The 14,065-nt window shown below is 51.5% G+C and overlaps 1 protein-coding gene across 15 annotated transcripts in view; it reads right to left on the bottom strand.

Annotated features, from left to right (window-relative positions):
• CHST15 (carbohydrate sulfotransferase 15) overlaps window positions 1–14,065 on the bottom strand; it is a 79,031-nt gene that overhangs the window by 41,598 nt on the left and 23,368 nt on the right. The window contains exon 1 of one of the 15 annotated variants that reach the window (XM_001916018.6): window positions 3,813–4,560. The exons of the other annotated variants lie outside the window; for them this stretch is intronic. The gene's annotated coding sequence lies outside the window, so the exon portion shown is untranslated. Of the gene's footprint in view, window positions 1–3,812; window positions 4,561–14,065 lie in introns of those variants that run through there. 15 annotated transcript variants of the gene reach the window in all.

Here is a 14,065-nt window from a genome sequence, read left to right as displayed (position 1 = left end):
CATTGCCTCCTGTTGGAGTTACTATAATTTCTTCCTTGCGTCCTCTCCTTGAACAAGCCCTTCCTGTAACCTGATCCTTATGGTTTCCTTGCCAGATTTCACCTTTCCTGGTGGCTGCAACACCTCATCCGTGCTTTGTCTAAAACAGGGATTCACAAACTGTGACCTGCAGGATCTTCCTGGCTGGCCCAAAATGTGGCCGGCAGTTTAAAGTTATTTTTAAAGCATACTCAACTCTACAGTAAGTTCCTCATGAACATTATATTTATTAATGACTACTTTACATGCTTTACAGCATAGAAAGCGTATTTTAAACTATTATTTCATTCCATAAAACACAGGCATTTTCACTAAGATCAAATCTCCACGACACACAGCCAGCCCCTCCTCTGAATCTGGCCTAGGGAACCAAATGATTTGAAACTTGGTAGAAAGTTGGGAAGCAGGAAAAAGTGTTTTCTGAGCAGTGAAAATAAAGCCTCACACATTTGGAATCAAGCAGATCTGCATTTCAATTGGACTCAATTCTGTGCCAGCTTTATGATCTCAGGCAACTAACTGAACCATTCCGTGACTTTGTTTCCTCATCTGTGAAAAAAGGAATAAAACTATCTTCGTCTCCCAGTGTGGATGTGAAGAGGAAATGAGATACCATCTATAAAATGCTTAACCCAGCATCTGGCACATCGCAAGCCTCAATAAATGATGGGTATTCTCTGCATTCTTACAGGAGATGCCCTGGGGCCCTCACTCCATGCTGACTTGCTTTCAATGTATGTATAATTCTAGGCATAGGTGTCCAATTTTCCTGTCAGCAACGAATCTGAAGTAATGACTGAGAAGAGGCAGGTGGCAGCTAGAGGCAGACACACAGACACAGGAAGTAACAGCCAAGTTTTACAGTAAAAACAAGATATTAAAAAGGAGAGCGACCCGGGATCATTCTGGGGCCTCAACAACCAAGGCAGGAGCCCTAGCAGCCTCGCTCAGCTGAAGGAGCAACTTGGGAAAAGCTCAGCCCCTTCAGAACATTCGTCCATCTGTAACTTGTTTCAGTTCTACAGGGGGGTCAAGTTTCCAGAAACGTGCCCGATCCCAAAGGTCTGAAGGTCTTGACTAACAGAGCCACTTCTTTACAGCTGGGAGGTGAGAGACAGCAGAAAGAAACTCATGGGGGATCCCTGGGGAGTCACACTATGAAAACCCTGGAATACCGTGAAAATGGTGGTGGGCAGGCCCCAGAGAATTAAACCTGCGGGTACCTGCTCACCTAGGCCTGCATTTTACAGAAAGGGAAACTGAGGCCAGTGCGGTCTACACTTCCCCAAGGATGCACAGCTCATTTTGAGAGGGTGGGGCAAGACAACTGGGTCCTGATCCCAGTCTCCCCGGCACCTCATCCACAGGGGGAGCCCATCCTAACCTCTGCGCCATCACCCTGGCCTGGCCTCAGACAGTCAGCTGCTCATCCCAGCCCTTTCCCATCCCTTCACAAATCCCTTCCTAAAGACCAGACTTGCTGTCCTACACAGAGACACAGGAATGGGAGCCCCGGGCAACATGTGGAAGGCAGACGTGGGAGGAAATGCAGGGGCCTCCTTCAGTCCCCTTGTCGGCCTGGGGCACTGCATCTTAAACTGTCTAATTCAGACTCTGTTTATCACTCAGGTGTCTCCTCCAGCTGTGAAGTATGATGGGTGACAGGGACAGCACCAGGACAGGGACAAGGTTCGCAGAGGCTGGCCTGGCACCAAGTGTGGGGCAGGAGGAGGGCAGAACCTATGGAGGGACGGAGGGACGGAGGGGCAGGCCCAGAGCACAGCCCCCAGCCCCCCTTTTGTTCTTGCACATCAAAGGGACAAGCCTGGGCTCTGAATGACTGAGGTGGTGGCTTCCACGACCATCTGCGCTTTGAGACTTCAGAGCCACAAAGGTGGCACCTTCCCAACAAGGGAATGAGCTGCTGCGTGTGGCCCCTGAGCCGAGATTCCCCAGCACGGTCTCAGTCCAGACTTGATCACTCATCAGGCAGGTAACCCCGGGCAAGTCACCGCAAGTCTGGGCCTGTTTCTTGCATGTAAAATATGAATTTGGGACTACTTCTTTCAGCCTTAACACTCACGGGTGTACAATTTGAAGTTAACTTCTCCCTAATAAAAACCCATTAGCATCGTCTGTCATGTCTTCCAGGGCCGCTAAGAAGCCGGTGGTTTTGCAGTGAGCGTTGAAAAGCTAGTGTGGTACTTGCTTTATGGCAGCAGAAAAGCCAGACAGTTAACCCCAAAGACACACCAAGTGCTTTCCCCTTGTTAGCCGCCCTCACCCTTCAGCACACGTTCATCAGGCGCCCATTGTGCACAAGGCACTGCACGTGCTGAGGCTACAGCCCAGGCCCGCTGGGACATCCCATCAAACTCCAGAACAAAGTCCCCAGAGGCTCCAGAAAAACACCCACACTCAGAATTACATATCCCATTTCGAGGACCAGCCTCCAAGAATCTGCAGGCCCCGGAAGAACCCGCGCTGGATCTCGGAGGTGAAACGTATCCTGACCACAGCGCTGCCCCCTGACCCCCAGGATCTCCGACAGCTGAAGGCGGGAGAGCGAACGGGATCTTTCTAACCTCCTCTGTGACGTCGCACTCCAACAGGGTAACCTGCCCAACATACAGACGAAACGCAGCCAGAGGCCCCGGCTCTCTGAAACGCACGGAATGATCAGGTTTTCTCTGCAAAGGGGCAGTGGCAACAAGAGACTTCAAACACGCTCACGCTGCAGCTGTCACCCAATGATTCCAATGCACACAAGACTCTCCAGGTCTTTGTGACACAACCAACAATTTTAAGTCAATTAGGGGGAAAATCTATTTCTGAACACTCATTTTATTATTTCCAGAAGTAATTCAAATCTGTCCCAGATTGAGGTACTACGCTTTCCACTCAAGCCTGTTTATCCACTGACGGTGGTTTTCCATTAGGGTAGAGCCCACTCAAGACAAGCTTGCAGTTTGCTGTGGCACCCGCCCACCTAAACGGCTCGCAGCAAGACAGCGGTGACAGTTATGTAACGTAAAGCACTTCAAGGAGGCAATGTTCAACCGGCTTTAAGACATTCGAAATTAAAAATTAACTATCACTCTTGGTGCAGGCTGGGATGTAGATGTCAAAACACGGACCCAGTTTGGGGTTTAAGTGACCCCAAAGACGGTACAAGAAAGGAACAGATGACTGTCCGCCACCTGCCATATGCAGAGCGCCACACAAGGGCCCTTCTTGATGGCAGGACTCTGAGGTCAGCACTGGGATCCCCAAGTTTTATGGGAGAAACTGAGGCCCAGCAGGGTTAAAACCATACCAGAGCCCAGTGGCTGCGCAGAGGCAGGACCAGAACCCAACGGCAGGTCTGTATGGCTGCAAAGCTGGGACCTTCCTCCCACGCTACACCGTCATGTAAGATGCGGCTCTGGGAGACACCTGCTCAGAACTTGAGGCTCAAAGAGCAGCACAGGCAGCCTTCACCAGCCACTGGCCACCCTGTCCCCCAGGCAAGCAGGTATGGCTGGAGTTTGGTGACTCACCCATTGATGGTAAGCTCTCCAAGGGCAGGGTCAGTGATGCTCAATCAGGAATTCAAATCAGTGTAGACACTAGATTTCCCACACAAGCTTGTGTGGCTACTGTGCGTGGCACAAGGTGGGCGCTCACCAAATAGTTTTCAAAATAGCAAGCGGGGAAGCCAGCTCCCAGCAGACATCCAGAACAGGCTCTCGTCACTTAGCGACAACAAGAAAAGTGACATGAGTAACACTTACTGAGGGCTTCCTTGTGTCCAGACACCAGGCTAGGGTTTTATGTGGGTTATCCTGTTTACACATCACAATAATCTAAGAGGAAAGCACAGTTAGTTTTCCCATTCCACAGATGGGGAAACGGTGACCCAGAGAACTGAATGCTACACACTGCCTCCTCCCTGGGACTTAGAGTACAGGAGAGAGCAGGCCTGGGGTCAAAGGCCTGGGTGGAGCACCTGCGACATCCCTGAATCAGCTGTGTGACTGCAGACAAACTCCGTCACCACTTACACCCTCATTGTCTTCTCAAAGAAGACACATCGTCACGTGGTCCAATGATCTCAGGAACCCGGGCGGGTGACAAATTCTGTGCTTATTCTTTTTGTGCTCTTTCAAGGGTTCAAACATGGGCAACAACAAACCTTAACCACCAGGAAAAAGTGGTACATTTTCAGACTCGAGGCCATTTTGGCCCTTGCACAGCTAGACCACAAAGATGAAAGGTAGATTCCAGTTGCCTTCCAACAATTCTTCCACAAAGAAGTGGCTCCGAGTATAACGCAGAGACTACATGTCAGGGCCAAAAGGAGCAAGGTGGCTCTGGCCCTCGGGGTCCCCAGAACCCTCCCGCCTGCTCCTACGTGACTTCAGAAGATGCCCGATCCAGATGTCCTTCAGGATGTGCGGAGAAGAGAGGCCTTGCACAGACATAGAGCTCACGTGTTCAAACCCACTGCGAACAATGATTCTGCAGATGGACAGCAGCACCCTACAAGGAATAAATTAGAGGTGGCCCAGTGAATGGGGAGCAGCTGCGCACTCCCCACCAGATGGCCTTGCTGGTCTGAATGGTTTTAAACATTGTTTTATTTCCAAAGATAAGCAAAATAAGAATCTGGTTAACCCTTGAACAAGAACCGCCTGAAAACGCTTCTTTGGAGTTTCTTTTTGATGGACAGAGTGAGCACTCTGACTGAATTACAATGTCCTCTGGAGGGTTTTAGAACAAGGTGAAATGGGATTTCTCCAGGGTGTCACCTGCAGTCACTGAACGTTCACTGTCTGCCTAGCTCTTACTAGGTGTGCCAGGAGGGAGGACCAACACCTCCAGCACCGACCCCAGCCTGGGTGTGTAGACGCCAGGGGTGTGTGGAGGTGTGCCAGGCCCCCGAGGGGTATGTGGAGGTGTGCCAGCCCCCCAGGGGTGTGGGGAAGTGTGCCAGCCCCCCAAGGGTGTGTGGAGGCATGCCAGCCCCCCCAGGGGTGTGTGAAGGTGTACGAGCCCCCCCAGGGATGTACCACCTCGCAAGGTTGTGCAGAGGTGTGCCAGCTCCTCCAGGGATGTGCCAGCCCTCACAAGGGTGTGCGGAGGTGTGCCAGCCCCTCCAGGGGTGTGGGGAAGTGTGCCAGCCCCCCAAGAGTGTGTGGAGGTATGCCAGCCCCCCCAGGGGTGTGTGGAGGTGTGCCAGCCCCCTCAGGGATGTACCAGCCCTCACAAGGGTGTGTGGAGGTGTGCCAACACCCCCAGGGATGTGCCAGCCCCCCCAAGGGTGTGTGGAGGTGTGCCAGCCCCCTCAAGGGTATGGGGCACTATGCCAGCCCTCCAGGGGTGTGCAGAGTTGCACCAGCCCCTGCCAGAGGTGTGAGGGGATGGGCCAGCCCCAACAAGGGTGTGCGGAGGTGTGCCATTCCCCACCAGGGGTTTGAAGAGGTGTGCCAGAGGCTTCAGGAAGCTACAAGACAATTTGAAGCTTCCACGTGTAAAATATTTAAACATTTCAAACGTTGAAAACATTGTTTTTAAATTAAGTTATTCTTAGATGCATTACCAAGCAATCCAAAACCCGCAGAGTTCCAACTTGCTCTGCTGTCTGCACGCTGCTTGGGGCCGGCCCTGGGCACTCCAGGGAGAATCTCTCCTCTTGTGCCTTCAAGGTACTCGGGAGGCAAGCTGGAGGGGCACTGGCAGAGGGCAGAGGGGAGAACAGGAGCTGAACGCCTGTTCTGTGTGGGCGCTGTGCCACAGCCCATCCACCCCCGACTCCGAGACAAGGCTGAAGTCGATGGAATTGCTCCATTTCGCAAGTAAGAAAACCGAGGCTCTGGGCAGCCAAGTGGCTTGTGGTAAATCACACAGCGAGGAAGTGGCAGAGCTGGATCGAACACAAGCTGAAGCCCCCCTGCCCCCTGCAGGGAGGGTGGGGACCCGCACACACGTCTTCACACGGCACTGTCTCCACTCGTCACCTGTGCGGTGAGCAAGAGAGATCTGCTCTCCACTCACAGATGGCCACCTTGCTTCCGATTTACTTACACGGAGCAAGTATGACTTTTGTAACCACAAAGACAATAAACGTGAAATAATCATAATAAATGTTGAATACAAAAGGTGTGGCAAACAGGCCCCCAGGACACGAGTCCCCATCTCTGAGCCTCAGCTTCACCTGCCGGAAGTGCACGTGCACTCTCGCCTCCTCCCCAGTCAGGCGGCACGGGGGAGTGGAAGAAGCCTGAGGCTGTGGGGCGTACAGGCAAGAGAGGACCCTGCGAAACGGCTTCGTGCAAAGTGCCAAACAGGAGTCACGCCTAAGCCCGCTCCATCCCCTCGTTCCTCTGGTTATCTTGAATTAATAACATGTTCCCACCAGACATACTATAATGCTCAACTGTCACCAAAAGAATCCAGTCCCCATTTAACTAAGAACTACATGCCTGGGGAGAGCGCTCGTCGTCTTTGCCACCACCGTGGAAATCCCGCAGCAGGCACAGAATTCCTGGGGTGGACATACCCATTTATAAACCGCAGAATCCTAAAGAGCACAGAGGGACAAGGAGCATAAGGGACGGTGGGACCCTGGAGACAATGTCTCGTGCCTGCTCATCGGCGCCAAACGAGCCTTGGACAGCAATGGCCCAGGATGTGGTTCCTACTGATACACACACGAGCGAATGGTGACATCGCCCTCACAGACAAAGAAATGTGGTGGAGGACGAAGATGAGAAATCAAATCCCAAAAGTATGTAAATGTATATACACACACATTTGGTTGCTGTGTGTCCTTGGGCAAACTGCTTGACACTTTTGTGCCTCAGTTTGCTCGTCTGTGGAATGAAGACAATGGCAGTACCTGCCGTGTAGAGAGCTGTGAGGATTAAATGGGATAATACATGCAAAATGCTTGTAGGGTGCCCCCGCCAATCCCCAGTGCTTGATCGGCAGCACCCACAGCCACCGCCACCACCATCCTCATTCTCTTTCTTCTCTCCTTCCCGTCTCTGCCACCAGGATCTCAGCTCAGCAGTAGGGACCTCGGGCAGGTGTAGGAAGAGCCAGCCACGTCTGGGTGTAAGGCAGGAAGAAGGGAAGTTGCAAAGGCTGCGGATCAGCAACATCTGAACGAGACTGACTGAAACAGGCCTGGAGGGAGCCCTTCCCCATGGCGACGTGGCGATGAGGATGCTGGTCCCACCAGGACACCCGGAGCCAAGAGCTGTTTTTCAAATGGAGGCAGAGATCCAGAGAAGAAATGAATTTAGAAAACAGTAGTTTCAAACCCTCCTTCCACTTCCTTTTGACTTTTACAAAACAGACCCAGAGTCTGATAGCCCCGCTCAAACCTGGACTCCAGAGTCCCAACCTCTGTAAAAGAAATAGGTCAAGCAAGTGGTTATTTAAAGACCTATTACCCAAGACGCTGAACACGGATATGCCCGCGCTATCCAAAAGTTCTTCTTTTCTCCTCTCCCTCAAGTAGACACACTCTGAAAGTGTTTGGTGGCATGATTTTGTTTCAAAAAGTCTCTCTGAGTTTCAATACTTGAAGCCGGAGAGGTGAACATTCAATAAATACTATAACAAAGGTATGTTCTCCGACACGGCCTCCGTTTCTCTGCGGCCCGGCTAAGAGGCGATGACACTGCCCCCACGGATGCCCATCTCCTCAGCGCACGGGGAGACGTCCAGCTCCCTCCCGCACGGAGGTAAAGCAGAGTAGGGCCAGGAGAGGACACGCTAGAGGGTATGAAACCAGACAGCAGAGCTGCAAGAGCTGCTCTCTGTCCTCGGTTCTTGGAAACAAGTAAACAAGAAACCTCTTCCAATTAACCAAGGAAGAGTGGAATCCTTTTCAGAAAGATCTGGAAAGCGCTCAGGCCTCATTACGGAGTTCCGGGCTCGTTCATAGAGCGCAGACATCCCCATGGCCTAAAAAAGATCTCAAATTAAAAAAAAAAATTGATTAAAAAAAACAGTCCCTGTAGCTGACTTCCTATCAAGAACTGCTCTGGTCTGTTTCAGAAAAATAAATATTTGGCCGAAGCGCACAGTTGTTCAGACCTAAAGTCAGCTCAGAGTCAGTGAGGATTTCTCTCGACGGGAATGCCTACGTGATGTCTTCCCCATCCTCCCGAAGGGCCAGCAGAGGCCGTGGAGCTGCAAGGTGAGCCCTGGACTCAGAGTCCACGGGACGCATGATGAGCAGGACAGGAACGTGCCTGAATTGGTGGCACTCACAGCCCCGGGGACATGACAAGATCCTGAAACAAACACACTCACAATGAGACTGGGAAGGCCACCTAACCTCCAAGGCCCCCATCAGCCGCTGGCTGTAACTGGGGACATCCGCCACCCCCTCACAGTACCGCAGGGAGGACCCAGTGCCTGCCTGTGCCTCTCGCTGTCTTTGTCCCACCACCTGTTTCTGTCTCTGTCTCCATCCGCCTCCCCCCACACCACCAGCCTGCTTGACCCATGAGCTCCAGTCGCCCTTCAGACGTCAGCCAAAGGCCCCCCGGAACCCGAGATGTCAAACCCCTTCCCTTCCTCATCAATTGCGTGTGCTTACTGGGCTGGCATCTGCCTTGACCACTGGACTAGAAGCCCCAGGAAGGAAGAGTGTCTTCTATCCCCTTTTACAAACATTTCCCAAAGGAAGAAAATCAGAAAGGCAGGCAGGAAGCAGGCAAACCATATAAAAATATAGCACAGTCATAAATAGAGAAGTCCCCCAAAACGGGAGGGGTTTGGGTATTTAAAAATAGAATTTAAAATTCTGCCGGGTTTTAAATTCCGCCTCTCTAGGATTTTTCCCTTCTGTCACCGAAAACCTACTTCCTGGGGTCTCTTGGGGCTGCGCTGGCCCTGGCTTCCCCCGTGGGGCAGAGGTGGGCTGGCCAGAGTTTCACTGGCTGGAGCTTCCTGACGCCCACAGAGCCACCCGCCCCCCAGTTCTGCTGGGGCAGAAACAAGGGGCTCCGAGGGCCCCCGACTGCTGTTGCTCCCACCGACCTCAAGCGCACCTCCCCGCCTTTCTAAATTAGCTTCCTACTTGAGAAAACACCAAAATGATATGTCTTAGTAAATTATATGATTCTTATCTGGGGCCAGAAGTTGTGTTATTTCTGTTTCGTTTTGTTTTTACCCATTTTCAGTTCTCACATCCTTTCAGGCAAATTTTGGAATGCCCTTGGACAACACAACTTTTCAGCACATGCCACAAAATCCCAGGACTGAGTTCGGGACAAAAGAAAAGAAAAAAGAAATCCCTCGTCCCTTTGGATCATTTCCATTCCTTTCCTGTAAAGGAAATTTGGAAATGTTTCAAAAACATCAAGTATTCAGAGTCAACTAAAAACTCAAATTACCTTTCTCTCTGTTTCTTTCCCTTTTTCTTTTTCGGTCCCCTCAGTGACCTTCCCCTCTTCTATATGTCAGAAGAGATAAAATGCCAATCACGTGTGTAATTTAATGAGCACCACCATTTAATAAATCTGAGGGACTTACTGGTTTTTATGGGTGGGGGAAACTAAATTTGGGGGTTAAGAAAGTTATTCATGGCATTGTAGAGTCCTGGGGCTGGAAGAGTTTTGAGCGTCAACCAGCTCTGTTCCAGCAGAGGCAGAGGAAGGGCAGAAATGGGAAGGAAGAGACTGATGCTTCCCAAGCCTCTTTAGCTGACACGCACACGGCCTGGGACTCGAACCACCACGGCCAGGACACGTCCAGTCACTGCTTCTGCATCTATTTCCAGGCCTCGCCCACTCCTCCTCCTCTTACGAAATTGGCTGAAAGAACCAAGTTTACGCTGTCACAGAGCAATCTGGGCTGATCTTTCTTCTAAACGTTCACACGCAGGGACGATTTTCACCTTCTGAGGACAGAACAGTTTACGACATCACTGGCCCGTCCTTGGTTGACTCAGTTTTTCTAAGATTTTTCACCTCGTTTTTGCAGTTGTTAAAACCCTGAGCAAAAATAAATGGTTACGAACAAATTCCAAAGATGCTTTTCCCCAGAAATAGCCAAAAGCGTTCACTTTATAGTCTAAAAGAGATGGAGTCAGTCATTTTAGCCTGGGGGGGGGGCACTCCTACCTGGACTGCTAGTCACCTCCGCCCCTGAGGGGTGGGTCAGCAAGGTGGCGGAGGGAGTGGGGGCAGCTCCTTCTCTGGGCTGCTCTCCCTGTCCCCTTCCTGCTCCCCTCACAGCTTTCTGAGACACGCAGGGCCTTTAGGTGACAGCAGGGCTTGTGTGAGCAGACATCACGGGTCAACCTCCTGCTTTTGCTCCATTCATCCCCCTGCCCAGCCAGGATCTGACCCACGCAAGGGGGCTTTGCAGGGGAACAGAGGAGCTGTCTGTACATCCCAGAGTAACCGGCTGGGCTTCCCAGAGCACCGCTGGGCATACAGGCCTTGATACGAGTGACAGGACAACAGCACCCCAGACGCCACATCCTGCACTTGTGCTGGAGCACCCGATGACGCGCCCGGACTCTTGCAAGCAGCATAGTTCAAGCCTCTTTAAAATTCTCTGAGGATCTCAAAGAAGAAATTAGAAACATTTTTCAAAGGGAGCATGAAGCTCTTAGATATTTATCTTCTATGGATATTTTCTGGCGGGTAATTCACATTCACATCACTCGATGAAACCGCTGGCACCCTCCCTACTTGTTGAGACCGATCCATCAGTCATCAGTGCTAGCCCTTCAGGGAGGCAGAAGGGGGCAAATTTCTGTCCTGCCCTCCAGATGGGTATGGAAGGCACCAGAACACAACCTCAGACCCAAAACCAGGCCCCTGAGAGCCCATCTTGTCTACAGCCCTCATTTCCCAGGTGAGGACAGGTCAGTCGATCTGCCCCAAATCAAGGCTCACATTCAAGTCCTTCACAGCTTCAGCAGGGCAGCTGGAGGATGCTGTGTTGGGCAGTTAAGCTTATAACCAGGAGCCTAAGCCATCAAGCACTTTGGGCAAACAAAGTTAGAAATATAATATCATTTCCCCAAGTAGAGCTGGGTTTTCAAATTTCATTAAAGGTTGTGTCTAAACAAGTAAAATGAAAATGATATATTGAGGCAATTATCCAGATACTTAATGTCACAACTCCCAGAACCTCTGCCTCAATTAGTGAAATAACTGAAGCAAAAAATGAGCATATGGCTCATTCCAGGAAGTGCTGCCTCCAGTTCTCACCTTCTCTGGATCATAGGCAGAGCCCAGGGGTGCTGGACACCAGTCTCCTGTCGCAAGGGGGTCCTCGTGCCGACCCTCAGGGAATAGGGTGGTAGCTCCAGGCACATGGTCATCTAGACGGTCAGGGTTCTCGTCCTGGCTCCCTGGCCTGACCCCAAGCCCACCTCAGTTCCTCATCTGAAAAATGGGATGAGGATGAAAACGTCTAGTCTACTGGAGCTGCTGGGAAGACTGGGATAATCCACGGAAGTGCTGAGCAAGGAGCTTGGCCCTGTAAGTGCTGGAAGAGTCGGCAGCTGTCCTCATTATGTTTATCACCATCATTACCATTATTCCTACGACCACCCGTCTCGGGGTTTGTGTTTAGAGAACATGTCGGGTCTGTCTCTGGTCTGGTCTGTGTCACGGGTTCCATGTCTCTATCTGGCCTCTTGTAGAAGGCTGGCTTGCTGAAATGCATCAGAAATGAATTACTTTGCTGTCTGTTGCAACAACTGATCTTTCATATTCTAATCCAGAAAAAGAAGATCAAAACACATACATTTTAATGTCTTCTAAGCCTGTTGTGAAAAGAATCACTAGGCTCTTATAAAAAATTCTGCTTTCCTATCACCTGCCTGGATATCTCTACTCTTAAGTATCAAAAAAAAAAAAAAAAAAAAGAATCGGAAAGAGGAAACAGTTATTTCTAAAATAAGACCCTGTCTTGTGAACAACTGCAAAGAGTTCCATTTTAATAAGAGACACAAATGCAAATGATAAGAACAGGATCACTTTTCTTCTAGAATGTTAGGTCTGATTTTTTGGGCCCCAAGCACACAAAGAAGACACAGCAAGGAGATAATCCCAGCTGGGAAGAAAGCATGTGAACGGGTCTGAGCGCATCCCTCTCTGTGCTAAGCTGCAGTCAGACGTGACTGGGACACGACCCATCAGGGCGGGACTCTGCCTCAGAGGTGGGGAGCCATCCTGTGTCGCTGCAGAGACATCCCACCCAGCATCGTGCCCCAGGGGCCCCTCCCGAGGAGGTGGCAAGTCTGAGCTTCTGGCTCCGCTGGGCGAAGGTGCAAACTCCCACAAACCAACATCCTATCTGAGCTCCCATAGCCCATGGCACTCCTAAATGAAAGGAGAAGTGGGTACAGCTGAATTTTGCAGGTTCAGTTCTAGTACAAACCAAGGCCACAGAGACCATACACAGCTTGGAAACATGACTCTTGTGAAGTTCAAGTCAATCCTAGCTGCTTTCGGACGCCATAAGCCACGTGGAAGGGATGAAAATGGGCGGAGGCAATGTGAACAGTGTAACAGCGCAGGAGTGGTCAGGCTGGTCCTGCGGGATTTGGAGCAGTGGAGTCCAGGGTCTCTGGCAAGTCACCGAGTGCCCTCCACCCATGCTGTGATGTTGACATCAAGGTCAGGGAGTATGGAAGGAGAAACATGAACAAGCGGTGGGCAGGGCCTACGGCCTGGGGAAGGCTGTAGAAAGACAGGCACTTCCCCAAAAACCAAAGACGGTGGGTCCATAGGACTCGTGAGTTTGTGGTTTCTAACTGGAGCAATTTGAGCCACTGACTTTAAACAGACGAGGCAGAGCAAAGGACGGATACACCAGGCCCAGGGCCCGTCCACGAGCTCCTGCTGAGGACCCCTGAGCACGGAGGTTCGTCCTGCCCGCCAGACCCCAATCCTCCTCCATGAGGGGCACAGACCTCTCTCCCAGCCTCCACTTTGACAGTTCCTTCTTCCCCAGGCCGACCAACCAGGATCTATACATTAGGGTGCATTAAATGTGGGATATAATAAGCGTGGAGGAGTCACCCAAGATGGGAGTTCCCCCAAATCTAAGTTCTTGCTGTGTCCGTCAGCTGTTCCAACTCTGGACATGTGGCCCAACCTGTTCCCAGGGTCGACGTCGCCTGGGGTGCTATCAGGAGCAAATGACAGAGGACGGTCAAGGGAGAGCCTGGGAGAGAGAAATGCTCTGCATGGATGGAAGGTTTCTCTTTTTCAACGTATAACAGTTATAGTGTCATCCTAGAAACAGTTTTTAGAAGAAAAAGAGAAACCTGCTCTCAGGGTTTTAGAATCAAGCACAATGTGAACAGGAGGCTCCTAACTGCCTGCCAGGGCCCTCATTGCCCACCCGCTGCGGGTACAATTTCAGGGAGGCCAATATTTGACCCCCACCCCCAAGGGCCACATTTGACCCTCAGATTAAGACGGCCTGCTCCAACATTCAACAAGTTCACAAAACCCCTACCGTGTGCCGGGCCCGAGTGCGGAGTCAGGTACACGTGGTGAACTAAACAAGGCCCGTGTCTGGCAGAGCTCGGGGACCAGTGGGGGACGCATCCAGAGTCCCAGGCGGAGGAGACGACGCATCACACGGGCTAACCGCTGCAGGTGACACCTGGCGAGCTGTTGAACCAGAGTATCTGCTGACAGACGAATGTGCTCACCTGAGTCACCGCCCGCCACCCCTCCACGGGCCTACCCCGACTCCCACTGCCCTCCAGAAACGGGGGGTCAACGTCTAGCAGAAACGGAACCATTTCACTTCCTGGGCCACATTTCTGCAGGTTAGTGATTGGAGAGGCTCTCCAACCATCGGGGGATTTAAATTTCAGTTTCAAGGTGAGTTCTCACTCTGCCCGGTGGCTGGTCACGTCCCACTCCTGTGTGCCTGCAGTGCAGTCCGGAGTGAGACACGCTCGTGCATGTTCTAGTGCTTTCTTCCTAGCCTGGAGTATCAGAGCAGATGCTCACGTCTAAAGGCACAACCTGGAGAGAAGCTGCAG

Source organism: Equus caballus, chromosome 1 (assembly GCF_041296265.1).
Source record: "Equus caballus isolate H_3958 breed thoroughbred chromosome 1, TB-T2T, whole genome shotgun sequence".
Classification (NCBI taxonomy): Eukaryota; Metazoa; Chordata; class Mammalia; order Perissodactyla; family Equidae; genus Equus; species Equus caballus.
Note: the sequence above shows the minus strand (reverse complement) of the source record. Positions and strands in the feature narration are given on the sequence as shown.